Source organism: Garra rufa, chromosome 3, assembly GCF_049309525.1.
Source record: "Garra rufa chromosome 3, GarRuf1.0, whole genome shotgun sequence".
NCBI classification, from domain to species: domain Eukaryota; kingdom Metazoa; phylum Chordata; class Actinopteri; order Cypriniformes; family Cyprinidae; genus Garra; species Garra rufa.
This window is the reverse complement of record NC_133363.1, coordinates 44,335,873-44,349,219: the sequence shown is the minus strand read 5'-3', so window position 1 is coordinate 44,349,219 and position 13,347 is coordinate 44,335,873. Positions and strand designations below refer to the sequence as shown.

Below are 13,347 nucleotides of genomic sequence, written 5' to 3'. Positions count from 1 at the left end.
AAGGACGGTTGCTTGCAAATAAATGCGATCAAATAAAGCAGATTAGGGATAATTAATAAATTAAGGCGATATATTACAACTTCATATTTTATAACCTGTATATAGAAGACATGTAACACTTCCCTTTTCATCGATCGTGAGAAACAGATGCTCTGTGAAGACTTCAAACCAACTCTCTCAGGATGTGCCATTAGCCCACTAACCCCACTGTCAGACCACAGTTAAATAACCTATTAATAGCACAGCTACAGTCTAACAAGACAAATAAAAACTAACCCAAATCCGTCTACTTAGAAGCACATAAACTTTAGTTGGAAACCAAACAGAAGAGATAAGTATTAAAGTATGACTGTGTGACCAAAAACTTTCAAAGCCTTCATGACATTTAAGAAAAGCAACATAGTTCACATTTAGACATGAATGTTGTCTAACATTATATTTATTGTTTGCAGGCTGAAAAGCAGAGTAGCCTGCTGTTTTCATGTGGTAATATGAAGACACAATTAGAAATAACTTCTAAACTGTGAAAACTGGCCTGCTATGACCTGCTCTCTCTCTCTCTCTCTCTCTCTCTCTCTCTCTCTCTCTCTCTCTCTCTCTCTCTCTCTCTCTCTCTCTCTCTCTCTCTCTCTCTCTCTCTCTCTCTCTCTCTCTCTCTCTCTCTCTCTCTCTCTCTCTCTCTCTCTCTCTCTGTGGCCTTCTGTCATGGTTTGGTTAAAGTCAGAGTGCAGCAAAATTCCCTGGCTGTGAGAATGAACACATCTTGAGTTCCATTAGTATAATGTAACATTAATCTTGTTTGGAAGGACAGAGGAGTGTGTGAAACTTGTGTATTTTGGGACACAGTTGCTGGGTGGAGTACAGGTGTGATATATTTCTTATGTGTCCCTGCTTCATAATATTTTCAGCCTGAAGAGCACATGAGGAAAAATAAGGTCATTTATTTCCAGCTGTGGGAGGTGGTCCATGTTGTGTAAAGGGATGGGTGTGTTCTAATGAACCATTTACAGGAAAAAACATTATGTAATCCCAGAAGGACAGGCTTAATAATATCTAAGTATATCATTAATATCTTAATGATAAATAAATTAATGCCTAATTGTTTTTTTCTCCAGTTTTCAGTATTGTTTATTTATTTTACTGTAAACCTGATTTTAATTTGTGGATTTACATGCTGCTGTTGTGGTCATTCTGCTATGACTAAGGATATGGCTCCCCCTAGAGTAGGCCTACTTGTACATTACTGTCATGAACGTTTTTTTCCCTCAGCATGTTGAGGGACACACTACTTAGAATTACTTTTTTTGTCAGTTTACATATTGATACACAACATGGAGGCCTACTCATGGAACATTATAATAGATACCTGTGTATGAATGTGTTCTGTCTCCTGAATCAATGTTTTAATTTGCCTTACATACCGTTATTTCTAGAAAGCTGTAATTTATGTTCCACCCGTTGTCTAATGACTTGCTCTAAATGAATCCAGTCTCACTGACAGACTCTCCCTCTGCTACCAATTACAATGCTCTTTACACCCCTTCTGTTTTGCACCATATCCAGTAGGGGGTGATTTTCAAAATAGAGATGGGCCCCTCCTGACGAAGATAGAATAGAGAAAGATGCAGCTGCTGTGGCAGGAGGCCTTATCTGCTGCCTGCACAGTTTGTTCATGGGTAATCTACACTGCTGCAATCAATCAGATCAAACCTTTAGCTTTGGAAGTGGTGCTCATGTTTGTGGTGCAGAAACTAAATAGATTCATAAACTGTTTTTTGGTTGCAGGATGAGGTCAGAAAAAATGTCTGGGCTTTTTCTCTCGGTTACATTTTTTGATGGTACTGAATGAATGAACAAAATGTATACCTGGCTTGAATACAATGTAAAGTGTTTGCCAAATAGGCCTACATGAAACAATATAATACAAACAATGCCATCTGCATTACTTCTGTCCACATGTACACAATTGTATTGTGCATATTTCATAACACAAGGTATACCAGGGTTGTATATATAGCCTAGAACCTTTTCCTCTAAGAGTCCCCCCCAACAGCAAATAAATGAATAAATAAACAAATAAAACTACAGAAATTTGATCATAAAACTAAGCATTTAACTATAATTATCATACAACAACGTATTACTGGGATATACAGAGCGTCAACTGATATATGGGCTTGTCTACAAAAACAGTTGGAAACATCTAGAAAAAAGTATTTTTCCAAAAAATGTGTATGTATGCAAAGTATAATATCCAAGGTTCACATTTCTAGTGATTGTGCAGTTAATTCTCATATTGTATTTTTAGAAAGTTTTGGAATATTTGTCCTCTCCTCAAATTTGTCACTACCGAAACACAGTAATAATATTTTAATTAGAAGGGTTATATTGACCTTTTAAGATTTTGCTTACATCTACATTGTAAATATATATATATATATATTGCTATTTTATAACATTTTTAGAGGTAAGTCAATTACAATTACGTTTTTAACAATATTTCAAGTGTAATTTATGAGATTTGTTGTATTTTGAATTCAATTTTTGTTTGTAAAAGGCAAAAAGTTAATCATACTGATTTCAAAGTTAAGGATTCATTAGTTTGAATATACATTGAACCAAAATATATCAAAACATCTTAGTTGATAATTCAGTATATGTTATTTTTGACAAAACATCCCATGTTTCTGTAGTGACTGCACATTTTCGGTAGTAACAGTAATGTTTGGGCAGTGACCACATCACATTACAGAATTTTAACTTGCATACTAAAACACTAAAACATACTAAATACAAAAACAGTGCTGTACTACATTTTTTTTTTTTTTTTTTTTTTTTTATGTGGTCCGTTTTGTCACTATCGAAACACTGATGGCATGTTTCGGTCATGACTGTTTTGGTAGTGACAATTTTAGATAGGCTACTTTTGATCCTAGCTCAAAGATGCTAATTAGTACATGGTTACCTAGCACAGTTGTACACATAAAAACTAAATGTTATAGAATAACTCATTATTCCTTACTCCTTGCTTCTTAAAGTTACACACAGATTTTTCAGACTTTTAAACACATTTACCTCAAAATGATGGGGCCTATCTACTCACACCTTGTAGCTATGAGAGGGGGACACATGAATATTTAGTGATCATAAATGTTGGGGTGTAAAAACAATCTCAACCAATGGACTAAAACACTCTTTCGGTAACAATGAAGAAAAAAAAAATCAATATAATTTTCATACATTGAAATTTGTTGTTTCTGAACAACACTGATGTGTGTTTTTCTCTGTGAGCTCCATATTCTCACTGTAATATACATGCAAACTTTTTTCTTTCAATAAACGGTTCCATTTCAAAAAAATTTCAAATAAATTTTTCCTCACTATCATTTCGTTACGTCAGGCTTTACAGGGTTAGTCATATTCATTTGTTGTATTTTTTTGTCAAATTAACTGTAGTAACTGTGTTTTTTTTAAATGAACTATAGTAACCGTATTATATTATATTTCTTTAAGACATTGTAAGCTATTTCACATATTTTGGCAAAATACAGTCTATTGCATAGTGGTGTTGACAAAAAGCTTCCAGGCTGGAAGTTTGGTGACGGTGAAGGCGCCGCCTCCGTTCGGTTCTGTTATCCCTCCCCTTCCATCTTTTGCTCACATTGCTCTTCCCTTCGGTGGGAAAATTCCTGCTGGAACATCCACGGTGGACTTGAACTCGGGAATTGTATTGGAAAAGCAGGAATCTGCAACACAGGCTGGAGGGATTTTCTTCCATGTTCTTTCCTATATTGTTCAGGTATGTGCATGTGCTAATGGATCACGGCATGGTTACAGATGTATTGTTGTGAATTATCCGAACAGCGGTGTCGAGTGACATTCAACACGACACAAATGTGCAGGCAGACGTCGTTTTAGACACGCTGAACTTCCCAAATATGTCGTTTGCCTGTGAATTGCTACGCTGTTTACCCTGAAGCTGATGTGTTGCTGTTACAAATAGTATCTTGTTACGTTGAGTCACGTCGCTGGAAATGTAGTTATTAGATTCTATGTGAACTGTTGTGGAGGTTGAAAAGGAAAAGTTTATGGAGGCTTCATTGTTGTTAGCCTTTCTGTTATTGTTTTGTGTCAGACTTTATATTAGCATTGTTTATATGGTATTGAAGCAAACAAAGTGAGCGATACAAAAGGTTGAAATTGACTCGGAATGCAAGTTTACAGTTGCACTATTTGGAACAAAGTCCACTTCCTTTGGAAGCCAGTCTCATTCATTCATGTTGTATGGCATGTTACAGACTTAAATGTAACCCAAGCAAATTTAGACTTTCGAGGAGTGGTGGTTCTGTACTTTTCTGAAAGAATACAAAGTTTATTTGTGACCCTGGACCACAAAACCAGTCATAAGGTTAAATTTTACAAAACTGAGATATATACATCATATGAAAGCGCAATGAATAAGCTTTCTATTGATGTATGGTTTGTTAGGATAGGACAATATTTGGCCGAGATACATCTATTTGAAAATCTGAAATCTAAGGGTGCAAAAAATAAAAATACTGAGAAAATCACCTTTAAATTTCTCCAAATTAAGTTCTTAACAATGCATATTACTAATCAAAAATTACATTTGGATAGGGTTACAGTAGGAATTTTACAAAAAATCTTCATGGAACATGATCTTTACTTAATTTCCTAATGATTTTTGACATAAAAGAAAAATCAATAATTTTGACCCATACAATGTATTTTTGGCTATTGCTACAAATATACCCCAGCGACCTAAGACTGGTTTTGTGGTCCAGGGTCACATTTAGTTTCTGAAAACCTGTGATGCAATCCTCTCCCTCTATATAGCTTACAGTACATATGTTTGTGTCACTGACTGGCTAATGTCAGTAGAAAAACATGGCTTTTAAGACCATGACATCTGTTTTCCTTTGGGCTGGGTGATTCCCTTTTAACGCCCAGTTGTAAAACAGGTAAAAAGGAAAAAAAGAAAAAAAAGGGGTCTTCCTCTACAGTAAAACAGTGTTAATTGGAGGTCACACAAGTTCCAGAAAACCACAGATAGGCTCACTTTTTCCACACTCGAAATAGCAAATCGGTGACCACAGAGAAATACATTTTGGTAATATATCCCCTAATAGCTGTCAGAGGAGGGTTACCCGACAAATTTATAGTTGTCCAGGATTGATTCACATCCTAATAACACACGCATGCACCCAAAAGGATGATTTGTAATTAGATGAGGAAAGACTTGGAGAAATAAGGCATTTATTGTACATTTGGGATTGGAGGTTCACATTTATTGCTTTTGTCTCTTGTGTCTGTTTTTTGGACGTTTTTTTAAAGGAATGTTTTTGAATCCCACATCTGGAGCACTCTGGTCACCCACAAATGTAGTGATTTCTTCTTTCTCTTCTGCATCACTGCATGAAAAGAGGAACAGTCAAGGCCACACTGAGCCTGGCCCTGTAGCCGCCCTAACCACGACCATCCCAACTGCAATTGCAATGACCAGTTATGTTGTCAGGACCAGATTGAGTTTGAATATAGCTTGTCAGTTCCAAGGACGTTGGGTTGGTGCATAAAATGTTACTCTGTCTCTTCCTGTGTCTTTAGAAGAAAAGTTCACACAAAACTGAACATTGCGTTATTGTTAGTGTCATTTCAAATCTGCATTACTTTATTATGTGGAAGAAAAAATGTCATATTTTAGAGAATCTTTATGCGGGTCTTTTCCATACAATCAAAGCGCATAGTGGCCACAACTGTTAAGCTCCAAGAAATGACGCAAAAAGCACAACAAAAGTAGTCCATGTGATTCATATTTTCCAAAATTACAAGTTTTTTCAGCCCATATGATAGCTTTGTGTCAAGAACAGATGGAAATTTGTCATTATTCGCTGACAGTGTTTCCCTCCAGTGAGTTGTTGATGAATCATTTATTGCGTCAGACTTAACAAGTCATTGAATCTAAATTGACTTAAATTGCAATCTTCTAAAACTAATGTGAGGCCCTACGAATTGCCATTTTATGGAAAAGCTGCATGAAGTTGATTCAAAAATGGCAAATATGACATTTTAGTTTGTCTAAATAATCAATAAACAAAACTAAAAGCAAAAATCAAACATTTTGTGATCCCGGACCACAAAACCAGTCATAAGGGACTTTTTTTTTTTTTTTTTTTTACTGAGATTTACACATCATCTGAAAGCTGAATAAATAAGCTTTTCATTGTTATCATAATATTTGGCTGAGATACAACCAGTTTTGAAAATCTGTCATCTTAGGGTGCAAAAAAAAAAAAAAAAAAAATCCAGATGAAATTTAGCAATATAGCAATGCATATTATTAATCAAAATTAAGTTTTGATATATTTACAGTAGGAAATGTACAACATATCTTCATGGAACATGATCTTTACTTAATATCCTAATGATTTTTGGCAGAAAAGAAAAGTTGATCATTTTGACCCATACAATGTATTTTTGGCTGTTGCTACAAATATACCCTACTTAAAACTGGTTTTGTGGTCCAGGGTCACATATTGCAATGTACAGTATAAATGAATATTGATTTTAAGTTTTGCTGAAGATTACGTTTTAAGTGTTATCATATTAGTGTTTTTAAAAATTAACTATTAAGTGAGCATTAGATGATGCCAAAGGTAATCTGTATGTAAAAAACGGGACCATGAACACCATTAAATATCTATTTGTAGCAATTAAATATCCATCATCTGCCAATAACTGTTATGGTACCAATATACATTATTGTGCATCCCTGTTTTTTGTATCGCTAAAAAATAACAGCAGGCAATTGTAAACAGCACAGAAAACAGAACACAGACATTTTTGTTCATTTGCACAAGAATGTGTGATCTTGGTCCAGCAGTGCTGTTGTAATGGAGACCTTTTTGTATTCAGGTGTGCCGAAGGCCCTCATCAGCTTGATTTAATTAGACGTCTTGTTTTGGTCTGGAGGTCAGACCTGCCAGACTTCCCCCTCCCTTTCAACTGTCAACCTGGCAGTGGTCAGCAGATGGTGGATTGCTTTGTGAAATACCTCCGTAAGCCACGGAGCCTCCCTCTTTCTCAAGGAATTCGCTTCACTGATGGTAGCGCACCAAGCATGGAGGCAGCTAGCCAGACAGATGGAAGGTGAAAAAGCACTATTGCCCCTGCGTTTCACTGAAAAGAGAACAACTCGTGTGAGTGGTTGCTATGGCGACCACACATTTTCAGACGACTCGGACCCATCTGCTTGCAGGCTGCACGTAGAAGGAGAATGAGAGCGGTGGTAATTTTCATATAGGGTTTTGCGTACGTGCTCCTGTATGCTTTTTGATTGTGAGAAACTGCTTGCATATGAAACCCACATCCTTGTTTTCACTTCACGAGCAGTTCTTTTTCACGTAGGCCAGCTAAATCAGAATGGTTTGTATGCTAATTTATTATTATTTTTGCAGGTTTTTTGTGTCTGAGGTGCTTTGCACCCTTCTCAAAATGCAGCTTCTCTAGCTTGCATGCTGTTTTGACAGTATGGCCTGTTAAAAGCATTCTGGTGGTCTACACCCATCCCCGAACCCCACCTTTAAAATCTCCTTGCTCTCTTTTCTGGTTCCCGGTCTCCTCCTCCTGATTTCATGGGCTGTAATCGATTGTGATAGTTTTGGAACGCTGGCTCTGGCTGAAGTGTTTTTGTTTCACACAGCTCAGGCATGTGCAGACAGAATTAAATGGCTACAGGAGATCTGTTCCTCCTAAATGATTGATTCATGTGAAATACAAACTCTTTGATAGCGAATCAGCAGGAAACCAAAATTCGGTCGTTGAAGTAGAGCCTATTGTCCTACGTTCTGACAGCCCTCTTGAGGTACCTCACACCCCCACCGTGATAATTACGGCTAACTCAGAGGTCTGCACGACCGCAGAACTTTAATGCCGCCTCTTGACAATCCTTAGCATCAGATACAGTTTCACATTCTCTGGCCGTTTTGTGAAGTCACGTTGAGGGTCAGGATTTATCTGTGGAAGCCCGTAATTGGAAGTGGCAGCTAAGCTCATGATTAGCATTTGTGTGATGTGATATGTGACGGTGAGATTAGTTCAAGTGTGCTGTTGGAACCTCAAGTTTGTGAAGGTCAAGGGGATTTTTTTTACTCCACAGCTGCACTTTTATGTCTGTGTATTTGATTTAAATTAAAACACATTCTACCTGCAGAGACACAACATTGCAGGATTAGCACTTTTGAAAGTTTATTGGTTGGAAAACATCTGCTAAGTAAGTTTTAAATTGCACCATGGTGTGCTTGCCTTTTTGAAGTAAATGATTCCTAGTATTTTTTTTTTCTTTTTCGAAAAAGTTTTAAATATACCATTTTGTATTTTTAGATATTCACACACTCGAAAAAATTCTGGGTTAAAAACAACCATTTCTGGGTAGGGCTGGGCGATTAATCGAAAAATAATCGAAATCGACATTCAGAACCTATAATCGATCAAATGTTTCCAGGTCGATTATTTCGATTACTTTCCCTTTAAAAACAGTACCGCGTGTGGAGTCACGTGACCCCGCTCCGTTACATTACGTTATTCCGCCGACATGTCCATGGAGAGCTTAAAAAATTTACAGGATATATACAAGAGTAATTTTGTTTAGAAGACAGTGCTTATTTTCTACTTTGAAAGTGCATTTTCGGTTTTCGGCCGAAAGACTTTTATCACCGAAACAACACGGCCGAACTAGTATGTTGACACAAACAGAAACCGCAGCCTGCACGTGCTTGTCTGAAGCAACAAGTCTGCGGTGTGGACGTATGGAAAGACCCACGGATAGCGATTTGCAAAACTTGTTTTACCGAAATTTCCAGAGGGGTTGTGTCTGCAGTCGTGCGTGCAGTGATAAGAGCAGAGATCGAGACAGATGTAGCTTTCAGTGAGTGAAAAACATTAGCTTTACGTTGGTGTTACGTCACAATATTTTAAAGATATGTCTTTTCATACTGTATTTTTATTAATATTTATGTTTTAAACCATGGAGGTGAGCCAATGGATATCACACAAGCAACGTGAAAACTGCGCAATGTTAAAATGAAAGTGAAAACTGATTTTCAGCATCTGACGTGCATTCTCTCAGAGACAATGAGAGACGATTATACTTCATATGCTGATATTAATTTAGTCCCCTAATATTTTCCTTGTGCCCTGAATATGGTGGGAAACGTATAAAAAGAAACGTATATTGTGCAAGGTTTGTTTCAGAAAATCGGTTCTTGAAATAAAGCTCTTAATTTTAATTGAAAACTGCAGTGTTATTAGGGGTTAAGAAAGTATTAATTATGATTTCAGGTGTTAAATGAGGGGACTGAAAGACAAGAAATGATGAAACTTCACAAGGCTATCCATTGAATAAATCTGAGAGCTGCACGTTTCAAAGTCATTTGTTGCGCTGCTTTGTATACCAGTCTGACAGCGCCTCCTGCTGGAAGAGAAACGCGTAGACTTGTAAATGTGAATTTTTTTACAGTCTATGATGTGATGGATCCAGAAGATAATGTTATAAAAATGTAAACGATTAAACAATTTAAACAAAGGCAGTAAAATATATGTATATGTCAAGTAATAAAATACTTGATTGATAATAATTGTTTAAATTAATATAATTGATTTATTCTTTGAAACTTTAATATTAATGTATGCAATTGCAATGCCTTGATTCTAGTAAGATTAGTACACAGTCATAGCCATAAATGGAATGGTACTAATAATTGGCATAATTCTTTCGGGGTTTCGGTTTTCGGCCTTGGTTTCCTCTTTTTCGGTTTTCGGTTTCGGCCAAGAATTTTCATTTCGGTGCATCCCTACTTGTCAGTGAACTATGAGGGCAAAAAAATAAATATTATATAAATATAATTAAATATAATATTATTAATAAATAAAATAATCGTTCATTAATCGTAATCGAGTTAAAATGTTCAATTAATCGAGATTTTGATTTTCCGAGCCAATGATGTAACATTAAACCAGCACAAATTTTTAGATTTAGTCATATTGAAAATGTTGAAAGTTAGTTAATATTTTTTACTCCGTTTTATCATGGATTTAAACTGGAAGTTAGAATCCATCATGGCGCCACTCATCTGTTACTCAGGAAAAAACTGGATAGGACAAAAACAGTTCATATACAATATTTGTTATTAAACGTCAAGTCAGTCTTTTACAATCATAAAATCTTCAAAAACATTTAGTAAAGGTTTTAGGACGTGACAGGAGCAGCAAGAGAAGCCAGTGGGAATCTGTGAGAAAAAACTGCTATCAGTAGGCTGTTCCATTTTATTAAATGACTTATAATCATACCTTATCTTATATTCCTGTTTGAAAAGTTACATCAAAAACAGCTTTACCAGAAAAACAGCTGTACCGGAGACTTTGTTACATATAACAGCTAAGTCATGTCGTGTTTCAGCCCTGGTCGTGCATTCATTTGGCAAAAGTTGAAACTTCCATGGTGGTGCCAGCGTGTCGTTCGCTTTGAGTTTAGATCCGGTGAATGCTGAATTTGTAGAAGGCTAGCACTCCAAGCACATGCTAGCTGGGATGTATATTAAAGCCAAAAAAAGGAAATATGTGATACTAAGGACGTTTCCTATTTATACAGTATTCATTTGATAGGAATATAAATACAATGTAATACGTACCTTAATTTCATTCAGGAAGTTTCCCGTCAGTCAAGTCTTCTCTCAGGACAGAACGCAAAATGACCGCTTGCAAATGTATCCAGTTTTAACCAGTTTGGCACAGACTACCCAACATTGGGTTATACTGACCCAGCAATGGATAGGTGTGTGAGGGGGTTCATCATTTGTATTGACAGTAATAATGACCCAATAGCAGAGTTACAGTAAAAACTACCCAGCACTTGGGTAAAAAATATAAAAAATCCAATAAAATGACCAGGCTGAACCCAGCATTTGTAAATAAAATTTCAGAAACTTAGAAGTTTTCTTTTTAATATTGTTTTAGTAAGATATTTCATTAAGATATCAGCATTCTATACTCTTAAAAATGCTGGGTTAAAAACAACCCAACTTGGGTCATTTGGCAACCCAGCACTGGCTAAATATTGGACAGAACAATTTTAATAATTTTATAATAATTTTAATTTTGATTGGAGGAGATTCCAATCAAACGGTGCTGCATACATAAAAGACTTCTTACCTAGCTCAGTTCGGGTAAAAGGAACAGAAAGAGTATAACAATTTTGCGAACGAAGAAAGTATTTCTTGGTAATTTTCTGTTGCATAAAACAACAGAGATAGGAAGGCAACAACCCCAAGATGGCTTTGTAAATCATTAAGTACCAGTGCATTTTTCTTCTGGTAGATAGAGAAGGCCAACCTACTCTGTGATACAAAATGCAATGATGAGTTGAGGTTTTACAATCTGATATGAACCTTAGAGCACCATGATAAACAGCATCTAAGGAAGAAAGAAGATAAGAAGGTGCAAACTGATATACAACATCACCGTAGTCAAGGACCGAGAGAAAAGTAGCAGAGACTAATTTCTTTTTTACATTGAAAGAGAAGCAAAACTTGTTCCTGAAATAAAACCCAAGCTTGATTTTCAGTTTATTCTTCAGTTGAGTGATATGAGAGCTAAAAGATAGGGCATCATCCACTATGATGCCTAGATATTTGTACTCTTTTACTAATTCAATCACTGTACCTTGAAGGGTCTGAAGAGATACTAAATTATTTTCAAGTTTTTTCTTTGAGTTAGAAAATAACATATACTTGGTTTTATCAGTATTCAGAACAAGTTTTAAACTGTGAAGCCTTGACTGAATAATATTAAAGGCTGACTGAAGCTTAGACAAGGATTGCTGTCCAGAAGAAGCACTACTATACATGACACAATCATCGGCATAAAAATGAAAGTTGGCATCCTGAATATCATAATCAAGGCTATTTATATAAATGGTGAATAAAAGAGGCCCCAGCACCGATCCTTGAAGAACGCCTTTTAAAATCTCTAATGAATCAGAATGTTTACCTTCGGCTTGAACACACTGGGTTCTTCCACTCAGATAATTTTTAAACCATTATTAATAAGCATTAATAAGCATTATTAATAATTTTTAAACCATTATTAATAAGCAAGAACACCCATAGACAAAACTATAAGACAAATTTAATTTATTTGGGTGAATACAATATTTGCAATATTACATACATTTAAACTCATGTAACAAGCATTATAGAAATAAAAACTGTAACATTTAAATAAAGAAGCATATAAATTTAAGCGTATTCAATCGTTCACTCAAATCCCTTTATACCGAAATAGTGCTAGTTCTCGTGCTGGTGTGTCGGCGAAATCTGAGTCGTGATGGGCTGCTATTCGCTGGGGAAATTACAAACTTTGGACCACCGCCTCGCGTTTCACTCGTAGCTGAAAGATGCCATGACTCCATAACCTGCCTATTAACAAACAGTACTGAGTTTAGAGAACATATTTTAACATCAAATATATATATATATATATATATATAACAAATGAAATCAATTTATGTTATGCAAAACAAAAGGCATTTCCATCCTTTGAAAAGAATGAAACATCTCGTCCTTGTATGTTGCGTTGCATAAAAAAATATAACTTACAGCACAGTAAAGACTAGCCTGGGTGTCCCCATGCTGCCTTCCGCGCAGCGCGATTTTATTCACGCTGGAAGGTAGCATGGAAACCATGGACCAAATTTTCACCTCAGATAGGGAACCAATCACAGAACGGGGAGGGAGCAGCAAGACGATGACACCTTCTATGCGTCGCGACTTACCGAAGCAGTTTGTTTATAACTATGGATCCAGCATGGCAGCAAGTTATCATTCGATGCAGCCGTTCACATGTCGCGCCTAAAAACACGTGGAAAACGCTAGGCGCGTCGCTTTCTCCTTTCCAAACCGCTCTGTAGCTTGCGCATGGAAAACGCGAGCGCGTCGCAACCGCGTCGCTTCCATTATGCGCGTGCATACCGCGCGTCTACATTTGAAATAACGAACTTTAGTGCGCAAAAGACGCGACATGTGAACGGCCCCTTAGATAGTGTTCTAAGTAGTTTAGAACGCAAGTTTATTGTGAAAAAAAGAGCAACTTTTGGCGTTAAACCATCGCTCTGTATACGTCATCCGGTATGATTGAAACGATTGGCTATGAGCTACGCACAGGTGCATTTGATAGACATTCATAGCGCCCAATAAACGGCTCTGGGCATTCGTAAACCACGCCTCAAATACGAGAAAATGAACATGTGGTTCCCAGACCACGAATCATGACGAA

General features: G+C 36.5%; 1 protein-coding gene across 1 annotated transcript in view; it reads left to right on the top strand.

The window, feature by feature from the left end:
* Positions 1-3,660: 3,660 nt before the first annotated feature.
* Positions 3,661-13,347, top strand: part of ccdc102a (coiled-coil domain containing 102A) — a 102,465-nt gene continuing 92,778 nt past the window's right edge. The window contains exon 1 of the mRNA XM_073837135.1: positions 3,661-3,799. The gene's annotated coding sequence lies outside the window, so the exon portion shown is untranslated. The remainder of the gene's footprint in view (positions 3,800-13,347) is intronic.